A 10,612-nucleotide genomic window follows, 5' to 3' on the forward strand; every position below is an offset into this window, starting at 1 on the left:
GTTTAAGAGTCGCGATGTGATGATGCAGCTCTATAAACTCTGGTTAGGCCTCACTTGGAGTATTGTGTCCAGTTCTGGTCGCCTCACTATAGGAAGGATGTGGAAGCATTGGAAAGGGTACAGAGGAGTTTTACCAGGATGCTGCCTGGTTTAGAAAGTATGCATTATGATCAGAGATTAAGGGAGCTAGGGCTTTACTCTTTGGAGAGAAGGAGGATGAGAGGAGACATGATAGAGGTGTACAAGATAATAAGAGGAATAGATAGAGTGGATAGCCAGCGCCACTTCCCCAGGGCACCACTGCTCAATACAAGAGGACATGGCTTTAAGTTAAGGGGTGGGAAGTTCAAGGGGGATATTAGAGGAAGGTTTTTTTACTCAGAGAGTGGTCGGTGCGTGGAATGCACTGCCTGAGTCAGTGGTGGAGGCAGATACACTAGTGAAGTTTAAGAGACTACCAGACAGGTATATGGAGGAATTTAAGGTGGGGGCTTATATAGGAGGCAGGGTTTGAGGGTTGGCACAACATTGTGGGCTGAAGGGCCTGTACTGTGCTGTACTATTCTATAAGTCAGAAAACCATGATATACCATTAGTCTTCCAAATTTGAAAGGCACGGTCTGTAGAGGAGGGGAGAAAAATATATTGCCAATAATAGGAATCGCTAGCACAAATTGATTAAGATCAAAAAATTTTCGGAATTGGAACCAGATACGTAAGGTATGTTTAACTATTGGGTTGCAAACCTGCTTATATCGTTTCAAATCGGAGGGAAGAGAAACCAAGTGCATAGCCTTGAACAGAATGTAATTCCAATACTACCCATTTAGGAATGGATGGTGTATCTTGGTCAAGTAACCAAAATTTCATGTGTCGAATATTAATTGCCCAGTAATAAAATCTAAGGTTAGGTAGTGCCAAGCCTTCATCTCTCTTAGCTTTCTGTAGATGTATTCTACCCAACCTCGGGTTTTTATTTTGCCGAATAAATGAAGAGATTTTAGAGTCTACTTTATCAAAAAAGGATTTTGGAACAAAAATTGGTAATGTCTGAAATATATATAAAAATTTTGGCAGAATAAACATCTTAACAGCATTAATACGACCAGTCAAAGTTAAATAAAGTGGACACCATTTAAAGGAAAGTTGTGTGATATTGTCAATTGAGGGTAAATAATTAGCCTTAAATAAATCCTTACGTTTACAGGTAATTTTAATCCCAAGATATGAAAAATGATTATTAACCAATCTAAACGGCAGGTTCTGATATAAGGGAACTTGCTTATTAATAGGGAAAAATTCACTCTTATTAAGATTTAATTTGTATCCTGAAAAAAGACTAAATTGGGCTAATAAATCTAGAGCTGCTGGGATAGATTTTTGAGGATTGGAAATATATCATCAGTGTAAAGTGATACTTTATGAGACTTTAACCCACGACTTATATCAATAATGTTAGGAGATTCTCGAATAGCAATTGCTAGTGGTTCTAATGCTGTATCCGCTAACAAAGGGCTAAGAGGACACCCTTGTCTGGTACCTCGAAATAGAGGGAAAAAAGGTGAGTTTTGAGTATTAGTACGAACTGACGCCATAGCTGTGTACATACATCTATTGATGCTTCTGGACACATCTTCAGTGATGTTCCTGAAATCATCCGGTGTTTCGGGTCTTTCAACATCATACAACCTCCTCCAGGTGACCCAGCCGGGGCTGATCAGACCCCAGCTTGTGTCCAGATGGCTAGCTACTTATGACTCCATGGCTCCCCTCTTTTGAGCCACAGCCATCTTGAGGCCCTCTCTGCCGTATCCGTGGTACTGCGGATGGCTCTCCTCTTCCTCTCTCCCTCCATGCCCAAAATGCTGAAGGCTCTAACTAAAGAATGGGCTACGAATCCCCTACAACCAACCTCCACTGGGAGACACCTCGCTCTCCATCCGGCCTGCTGACAGTTGCTGACCAGTCCTGCGTACTTGGAGAGCTTCCTTTCAAAGGCCTCTTCTAAGCTATCTTCCCATGGGACGGTCAGCTCCAGCAGCACCACTTGTTTAGTCAACTCAGACACTAGGACAATGTCAGGTCGCAGGATGGTGGCTGCGATATGGTTGGGGAACTTCAGCTGCCCTTCGAGGTCCACCAACAGCTGCCAGTCCCTTGCAGAGGTCAGAATGCCTGCAGATGGAGAATGGTATAACAATTTAATCCAGGTTATAAATTTCGGGCTGAAGTTAAACATTTCAAGCACCTTAAATAAGTAGGGCCATTCAACCCTGTCAAAGGCTTTTTCAGTGTCTAGGGAAGTGACACATTCAGAATCGGTTTGTGACGGGGTATAGGCAATATTTAGAAGTGTATGAATATTATAAAAAGAATAGCGATTCTTAATAAAACCCGTTTGATCTTCTGAAATAATATAAAGAAGTGCTTTTTTCTAGTCTATTTGCTAATAATTTAGAAAAAATCTTGGAGTCAACATTTAACAAGGATATTGGTCTATAAGATGCGCATTGAGCGGGGTCTTTATCCTTCTTTAATATTAAAGAGATCAATGCTCTATAAAAGGATTCTGGTAGTTTACCAAGTTTTAATGAGGCCTCCAGAACCCTGGATAACCAGGGGACTAATGAGGGTGCAAAAGATTTAAAAAATTCTAGGGTAAACCCGTCAGGGCCAGGAGCTATCCCCGAGTTCATAGAAAAAATAGCATTCTTAATCTTATCAGTAGTGAAGGAAGTTTCTAACATAGAACATATATCGTGTGATATCTTAGGGAAGTCTAGGTTATCTAAAAAGTCACACATATGTTTAGAATCTCATGGAGATTCTGATTGATATTAAGAGGAATAAAAATCAAAGAAGAATTGATTAATCTCAGCTTGATCAAACGTCAGTTGATCTTTTTGATTATAAATCTGATTAATTTGAAGTTTAATAGAGTTAGTCTTCAACTGATTAGCCAACAGTTTACCAACTTTGTCACTATGTATATAAAATTCACTTCTTGTCTTCATTAATTGGTTTGCAATAGAGGACGAAAGTAATAAACTGTGTTCCATTTGAAGTTCAGTTCTTTGTTTATACAGCTTCTCAGAAGGAGCTGTAGCATATTTCTTATCTATTTCCTTAATCTTGTCCACAAGAGCAAGCTCTTCCTTCTTCAACCTTTTCCTCAAAGCAGCAGAGTACGAAATAATCTGGCCACGAATATAAGCTTTGAAGGAATCCCAAAGGGTGTTCACGGACATATCCTCTGTACTGTTAATTGTGGAAAAAAAGATCAATTTGTTCATTCATGAAGTTAACAAAATCCAAGTCCTGAAGCAACAGCGAATTAAAAAGCCATTGTCTATTGTTATGAGCTTTGGCCAATAATTTAATAGAAAGCTTAAGTGGAGTATGGTCCAAAATGGTTATAGAGTCATATTCGCATTTAACTACTGAAGAAATAAGACGAGAGTCAATAAAAAAAAATCAATTCTTGAGTAAGAGTGTTGAAGTGGCACAAAGATCAGCTGCTTCACCACCATTCAGGCTACATCCCAGCTGGAACATTACCTTCCTCTTCTCAGGACTCCAAACACATTCTGGCCAACCATTGCCTAATGGATCTCTGCTCAATGGGGCCCCTACTCAGGACTTTCTCCACCTGGAACGAGAGGACAGGGCTGCACTCCACCATAGCAGAACATCCTGCGTATGCCCAGAACATTCAGATAGAGCATCAAAGTCAAAGTCGAGCTCACTGTCTCACACACACAAGTACATGTATGAACACAGGAGCAATGAAACGCTTGCTGCAGCATCACAGACACGTGGCATCAGATGAGCTGTATTCACAAGAAAAACATCAATCATACAGTTTTTTACAAGGAAGCACAACTAGAACAAAATAAAGCTCAGATTGAGAGCAAAGTGCTCATAGTGTTGCTAAACCAAAGTGATTAGGGTTTTAACTAGTTGGGTCGATAACTGAATATTTTAAGGAAAGTAGTTGTTCTTGAACCTGATGGTGGGGGATTTAGGACCTAAGAGGGAAGGTGACTAAGGTATATAAAATTGTGGGAGATAGAGATAGGGTGGTGTTGGTATTAGCATTAACTTCTGCAAAGGTAGATGTCAAGTCTTCACTTAGAACAGCAGTTCCCAACCTGGGGTCCACGGACCTCTCAATGGGAAGCCTCCATAGCATAAGAAAGATTGGGAGCCCCTGACTTAGAACAGTCTACACAATGGCAATGTCTTCGGTTTCTCGTTGGACCAGTTCTTCCCCCTGTGGAGCTCTCAGTATTTGTTGTAAGCCACCCTCTCTTCGGTTCAGCCTGCTCTGTATGCTCCTCTACCTCCCTGGATTTTGATTTGGGAATTGCTTCTTTTATTGGTTTAGACTTGTTCTTGCTGCTCCTTCAATCACTCGCACACCTTCAAGTAACTCCCTGGCCTTTAGCATTATCATGGAAAAGGATAGAATCAGAGAGGACAGGAAAATTTTTAATTGGGGAAGGGCAAATTATGAGGCTATAAGGCTAGAACTTGTGGGTGTGATTTGGGATGATGTTTTTGCGGGGAAATATACTATGGACATCTGGTCGATGTTTAGAGATCTCTTGCAGGATGTTAGGGATAAATTTGTCCCGGTGAGGAAGATAAAGAATGGTAGGGTGAAGGAACCATGGGTGACGAGTGAGGTGGAAAATCTAGTCAGGTGGAAGAAGGTAGCATACATGAGGTTTAGGAAGCAAGGATCAGATGGGTCTATTGAGGAATATAGGGAAGCAAGAAAGGAGCTTAAGAAGGGGCTGAGAAGAGCAAGAAGGGGGCATGAGAAGGCCTTGGTGAGTAGGGTAAAGGAAAACCCCAAGGCATTCTTCAATTATGTGAAGAAAAAAAGGATGACAGGAGTGAGGGTAGGATCAATTAGAGATAAAGGTGGGAAGATGTGCCTGGAGGCTGTGGAAGTGAGTGAGGTCCTCAATGAATACTTCTCTTCGGTATTCACCAATGAGAGGGAACTTGATGATGGTGAAGACAATATGAGTGAGGTTGATGTTCTGGAGCATGTTGATATTAAGGGAGAGGAGGTGTTGGAGTTGTTAAAATACATTAGGATGGATAAGTCCCCGGGGCCTGATAGAATTTTCCCCAGGCTGCTCCACGAGGCGAGAGAAGAGATTGCTGAGCCTCTGGCTAGGATCTTTATGTCCTTGTTGTCCACGGGAATGGTACCGGAGGATTGGAGGGAGCCGAATGTTGTCCCCTTGTTCAGAAAAGGTAGTAGGGATAGTCTGGGTAATTATAGGCCAGTGAGCCTTACGTCTGTGGTGGGAAAGCTGTTGGAAAAGATTCTTAGAGATAGGATCTATAGGCATTTAGAGAATCATGGTCTGATCAGGGACAGTCAGCATGGCTTTGTGAAGGGCAGATCGTGTCTAACAAGACTGATAGAGTTATTTGAGGAGGTGACCAGGCATATAGATGAGGGTAGTGCAGCAGATGTGATCTATATGAATCTTAGTAAGGTATTTGACAAAGTTCCACATGGTAGGCTTATTCAGAAAGTCAGAAGGTATGGGATCCAGGATTGGCCAGGTGGATTCAGAATTGGCTTGCCTGCAGAAGGCAGAGGGTCGTGGTGGAGGGAGTACATTCAGATTGGAGGATTGTGACTAGTGGTGTCCCACAAGGATCTGTTCTGGGACCTCTACTTTTCGTGATTTTTATTAACGACCTAGATGTGGGGGTAGAAGGGTGGGTTGGCAAGTTTGCAGATGACACAAAGGTTGGTGGTGTTGTAGATAGTGTAGAGGATTGTCGAAGATTGCAGAGAGACATTGATAGAATGCAGAAGTGGGCTGAGAAGTGGCAGATGGAGTTCAACCCGGAAAAGTGTGAGTAGTACACTTTGGAAGGACAAACTCGAAGACAGAGTACAAAGTAAATGGCAGGATACTTGGTAGTGTGGAGGAGCAGAGGGATCTGGGGGTACATGCCCACAGATCCCAGAAAGTTGCCTCACAGGGAGAGGGGGAGATCCAAAATAATAGGAAAAGACAGGAGGGGGAGGGATGCAGCCAAGAGCTGGACAGTTGATTGGCAAAAGGGATATGAGAGGATCATGGGACAGGAGGCCCAGGGAGAAGGAAAGGGGGGAGGGGGAGAAACCCAGAGGATGGGCAAGGGGTATAATCAGAGGGACAAAGGGAGCAAAAGGAGAGAGAGAGAGAGAAAGAATGTGTGTATATAAATAAATAATGGATGGGATACGAGGGGGAGGTGGGGCATTAGCAGAAGTTAGAGAAGTCAATGTTCATGCCATCAGGCTGGAGGCTACCCAGACGGAATATAAGGCGTTGTTCCTCTAACCTGAGTGTGGCTTCATATTTACAGTAGAGGAGGCCGTGGATAGACATATCAGAATGGGAATGGGATGTGGAATTAAAATGTGTGGCCATTGGGAGATCCTGCTTTCTCTGGCGGACAGATAATCAACATGGTGCCCCAGGAGTGGATGGAATTGTTAATTTGGAAAAAGCATTAGAGCCAACGCCTGCCTTTATTGTTGATAATTTTATTGTTAATAAGTCTTAACTCTCGACCAAGGGTTGAGAGTAAATGAACGGTTTATTGTAAACATCTTTCATTGGTATATGAACAGAGAGTCAACGCATAATTTTATTGAAAATAATTTTATTGAATACGGACTCAGAGTCAACGAATTTTTTTTCTTATATGCAAATAACTTTATTTTGTAATAATTCTGAATAAAGTATTTTTGGAAAAAAAAACTCTTTGCGGAAGCCATCGGGAGGGATGAGGGCATAAGAGGGGTGACACTGCCAGGCAGTGGAGGGACCCAAGTAAAAACCCCCCTGTACATGGACGACGTCACCGTCTTCTGCTCTGATCCGAGGTCAGTTCGCAGGTTGATTGGCATCTGCGAACAGTTCGAGCTAGCGTCGAGGGCCAGGGTCAACCGCACGAAGAGCGAAGCCATGTTCTTCGGCAACTGGCCCGACCGATTCACCATCAGGTCTGACCACGTGAGGGTGTTGGGGATCTGGCTCGGAGGGGCCGAGGCGTGCAACAAGAACTGGCAGGAGCGGACTGCCAAGGTGAAACGGAAACTGGGACTGTGGGGAGGGCGCTCCCTGTCGATAACGGGCAAGAACCTGGTCATCAGGTGTGAGGTGCTCTCAGCGCTGCTGTACTTGGCGCAGGTGTGGCCCGTCCCCCGCTCCTGCAGCTCGGAAATCACCTGAGCTGTCTTCAGATTCGTCTGGGGATCCAAGATGGAGCGGGTGAGACGGACTGTCATGCACAAGTCCCTGAACAATGGGGGCAAGAACGTCCCCAATGTCGCCCTCACCCTGATGGCCAGCTTCGTATGTGGCTGCATCAGGTTGTGTGTAGAACCCAGGTATGTGGGCACCAAGTACCACTATGTGTCCAGGTTCTACCTGTCGCCCTGGCTACGAAGGATGGGTTGGCCCCACACCCGCGCAACGCCCCAGTCAGCTGGTCGTTGCTGGCATACCTGTCCTACGTAGAAAAGTTTTTCCAGCAGAACGCCTTTGACCACAGGGCCATCAGGCAATGGTCGGCACGTAATGTCCTGCAGGCACTGCAGGAGAAGGACGGGATGGACACAGTGGTGTGGTTCCCTGAGCAGACCGTCCAGTTCATCTGGCAAAATGCCTCATCACCAGATCTCACCAATAGGCACCAAGACCTCGCCTGGCTGGCGGTGAGAGGGGCCCTCCCAGTCAGATCCCTCTTGTACGCCCGGAACGTCGTCTCCGCACCCAACTGCCCCCGGGAGGACTGCAGTGAGGAGGAGTCTGTGACCCACCTCTTTGCACACTGCCAGTTCGCAGAGAGGGTGTGGAGGAGAATGGACGGGCTAGTGTCACGTTTCATGCCCAGCAGCTGCGTAACAGAGGACTCTCTGATCTACGGGCTGTTCCCGGGGACGCACACGGAGCTCAACAATGATGTGGTGAGGTGAACAACTGGAGTGCCACGTGAGTGGCCATAAGTATGGATATGTACAGACTATAATGGAAACGTATGTAAAGGATGAAAAGTTATTGAATGGTTTATTGTATATAATTTTATTTTTGAATAAAGTACATTTTGAAATATAAAAAAAAACTGGCCCGACCGATCCAGTGTCGCCTTCAGTATCAGGTCTGACCACATGAGGGTGTTGGAGATCTGGTTCGGGGGGCGGGGGGGGGGCGAGGCGTGCAACGAGAACCGGCAGGAGTGGACTGCCAGGGTGAAACAGAAACTGGGACTGTGGGGAGGGCGCTCCTTATCCATAACGGGCAAGAACCTGGTCATTAGGGCTGCTGTACTTGGCGCAGGTGGTTCCCTCAGCAGACTGTCCAGTATATCTGGCAAATTGCCTCATCGCCACACCTCACCAACAGGCACCTTGACGTCGCCTGGCTGGCGGTGAGAGGGGCCTTCCCAGTCAGATCGCTCCTGTACGCCTGGAACGGCGCCTCCGCACCCCGTTGCCCACGGGAGGACTGTGATGGGCTGCAGTCGGTGGCTCACCTTGTGGGTTCGCGAAGAAGGTGTGCAGGAGAATGGAAGGGAGGGGCGGTGTTAACATTCATGCCCAGCAGCTGTGTTACCGAGGACACCGTCATCTACGGGCAGTTCCGGGGACACACACTGAGACAAACATCCGGTGCTGCTGGCAGATCATCAGTTCAGTGAACGACGCTCTGGTCGGCCCGAAACTGGTTTTTATTGTTAATAATTTTATTGTAAATAATCATAATTCTTGACTAAGGTTTGAGAGTAAACGAACGATTTATTGTAAACATCTTTCATTTGAATATGGACTGAGAGTCAACGCATAATTTTATTGTAAATAACTATTTATTGAATAAGGACTCAGAGTCAACGAATGTTTTTTTAAGTAAACAACTTTATTTTGTAATATTTCTGAATGAAGTATTTTTGGAGAAAAAAGCGCCATGGAAGCGGAAGCGCTCGCACGTTCGGACAGGCGCTCCGCTGGTGGACTGCCGGCAGATGGTGATTCATTGTCTCCTACCGCTTCATTTCCTGAGGCTTGGCTCCCTCCGTTCTTCGTGATCACTGTTCGGGTTCTCTTCTTCGGCCCGGCCATCGCGTGTCAGAACGGACACCCAGGCCAGGCGAGAAACAAATCAAACCTGCCAGTGGCGGGACCGTGATCGGGAGCTCTGATCAAGGCATAAGAGCGCTGACGGATCCACTGTCCCCGTCACCGTGAGGGGTTGAAGGTGTTGGGGATCTGGTTCAGAGGGGCCGAGGCGTGCGGGAACAACTGGCTAGAGCTGACTGCACTGCCAAGGTGAAACGGAAACTGCGACTGTGGGGAGGGCTCACGGCTCGCCTCGCTGCTGCTGACGTCCCAGCCGGAGACATCAACTGCGCCATTGATGCGGCTGGACAGTACCCCCAGACTCCTGATGGGAACAGTGAAGACAGCCCAGCTGCGAGACGCCTTTGGCACCCCCACAGGTGGAACACAGCCACAAAGCCACCTGGACACGATCGGACGGCTCAGCCCACTCCTGGATCGACTTCCGCTTCCCCTCAGAGTCCCTCACGGTCAGGTCCACCGACGTCAAGCCGCTGTTCCTCTCTGACAACTGTCTTCTGCGAGCCACCTGTCACTTAGGAAGGCAGGAAGCTGAACGTTAAGCTGCCGACGAGAGAGAATATTAGGGAACTCGACAAGGAGTACACAGGTTGGAGAACCTTGAAAGCCTTCTTTGATTCCTCGGTGCTCTGGTGGGAAGCCACCAAGGAGAACATGAAGAGATTCTTCATTCGCAAGGATTTCCAGAAAGCGAGGCGGGAGCAGAGGGAACTCCGTTGCAGCAACTTCTCCTTCTGCAGTCCAAGGGGCTGTGGTGGATGTCAGGGAAGATTTGCGAGAGGTGAAGGGCCGATAAGCCCGATACTTCGCCGCCGAATCCTCCAAGATCATCTTCCGATCAAGGGTCCAAACCGTGGAGCAGGACGAGACGTGCTGACGCTTCTTCTTCCAGAAGGTGCACAGGGGAAGCTCTGTGATCCACAGCCTTAAGGAAGAGGACGGCTCAGTCGCGTCCTCGCAGACAGACATATTGAGGATCTGCACGTCCTTCTATGCCGGTTTGTACTACGAAAAGGCCACAGCTTCCTGCAACTTCCAGTCGTCTATCACGCAGGTCTTAGACGACGGCAAGCGGGAGAGTCTGGATCAGCCTCTGACCCTGGACGAGCTGACTGGCTCCATACGTTCTTTTGGGTCGAATAGGGCTCCCGGAGGCGACGACCACTAATAGGTAGGGCTAACTTAAGCAACCCCTAGTGGTCGACACCGCCGAGTATATTTAGCAACGTCTGCGTGGTCCCTGAAGCAGGCGATCGACCGTGGACTGGCTAGGGTGCAGGTCCTTCGCGCCGGTGTCTGAACCTCTGACATTGGGGAGTTGTATGGAGGGGGAGCCGGTCGTCCCAATGCGGCCGTCATCATTAAATCGTCTGTTTCACTATAGGGTGCCGATGGGGCACTGGCCGGTACGAGGGGTCCGGGATAAAGTCCCGGGGCAGTTTTCTTCTC

Source organism: Mobula birostris, chromosome 10 (assembly GCF_030028105.1).
Source record: "Mobula birostris isolate sMobBir1 chromosome 10, sMobBir1.hap1, whole genome shotgun sequence".
In the NCBI taxonomy this organism is placed as follows: domain Eukaryota; kingdom Metazoa; phylum Chordata; class Chondrichthyes; order Myliobatiformes; family Myliobatidae; genus Mobula; species Mobula birostris.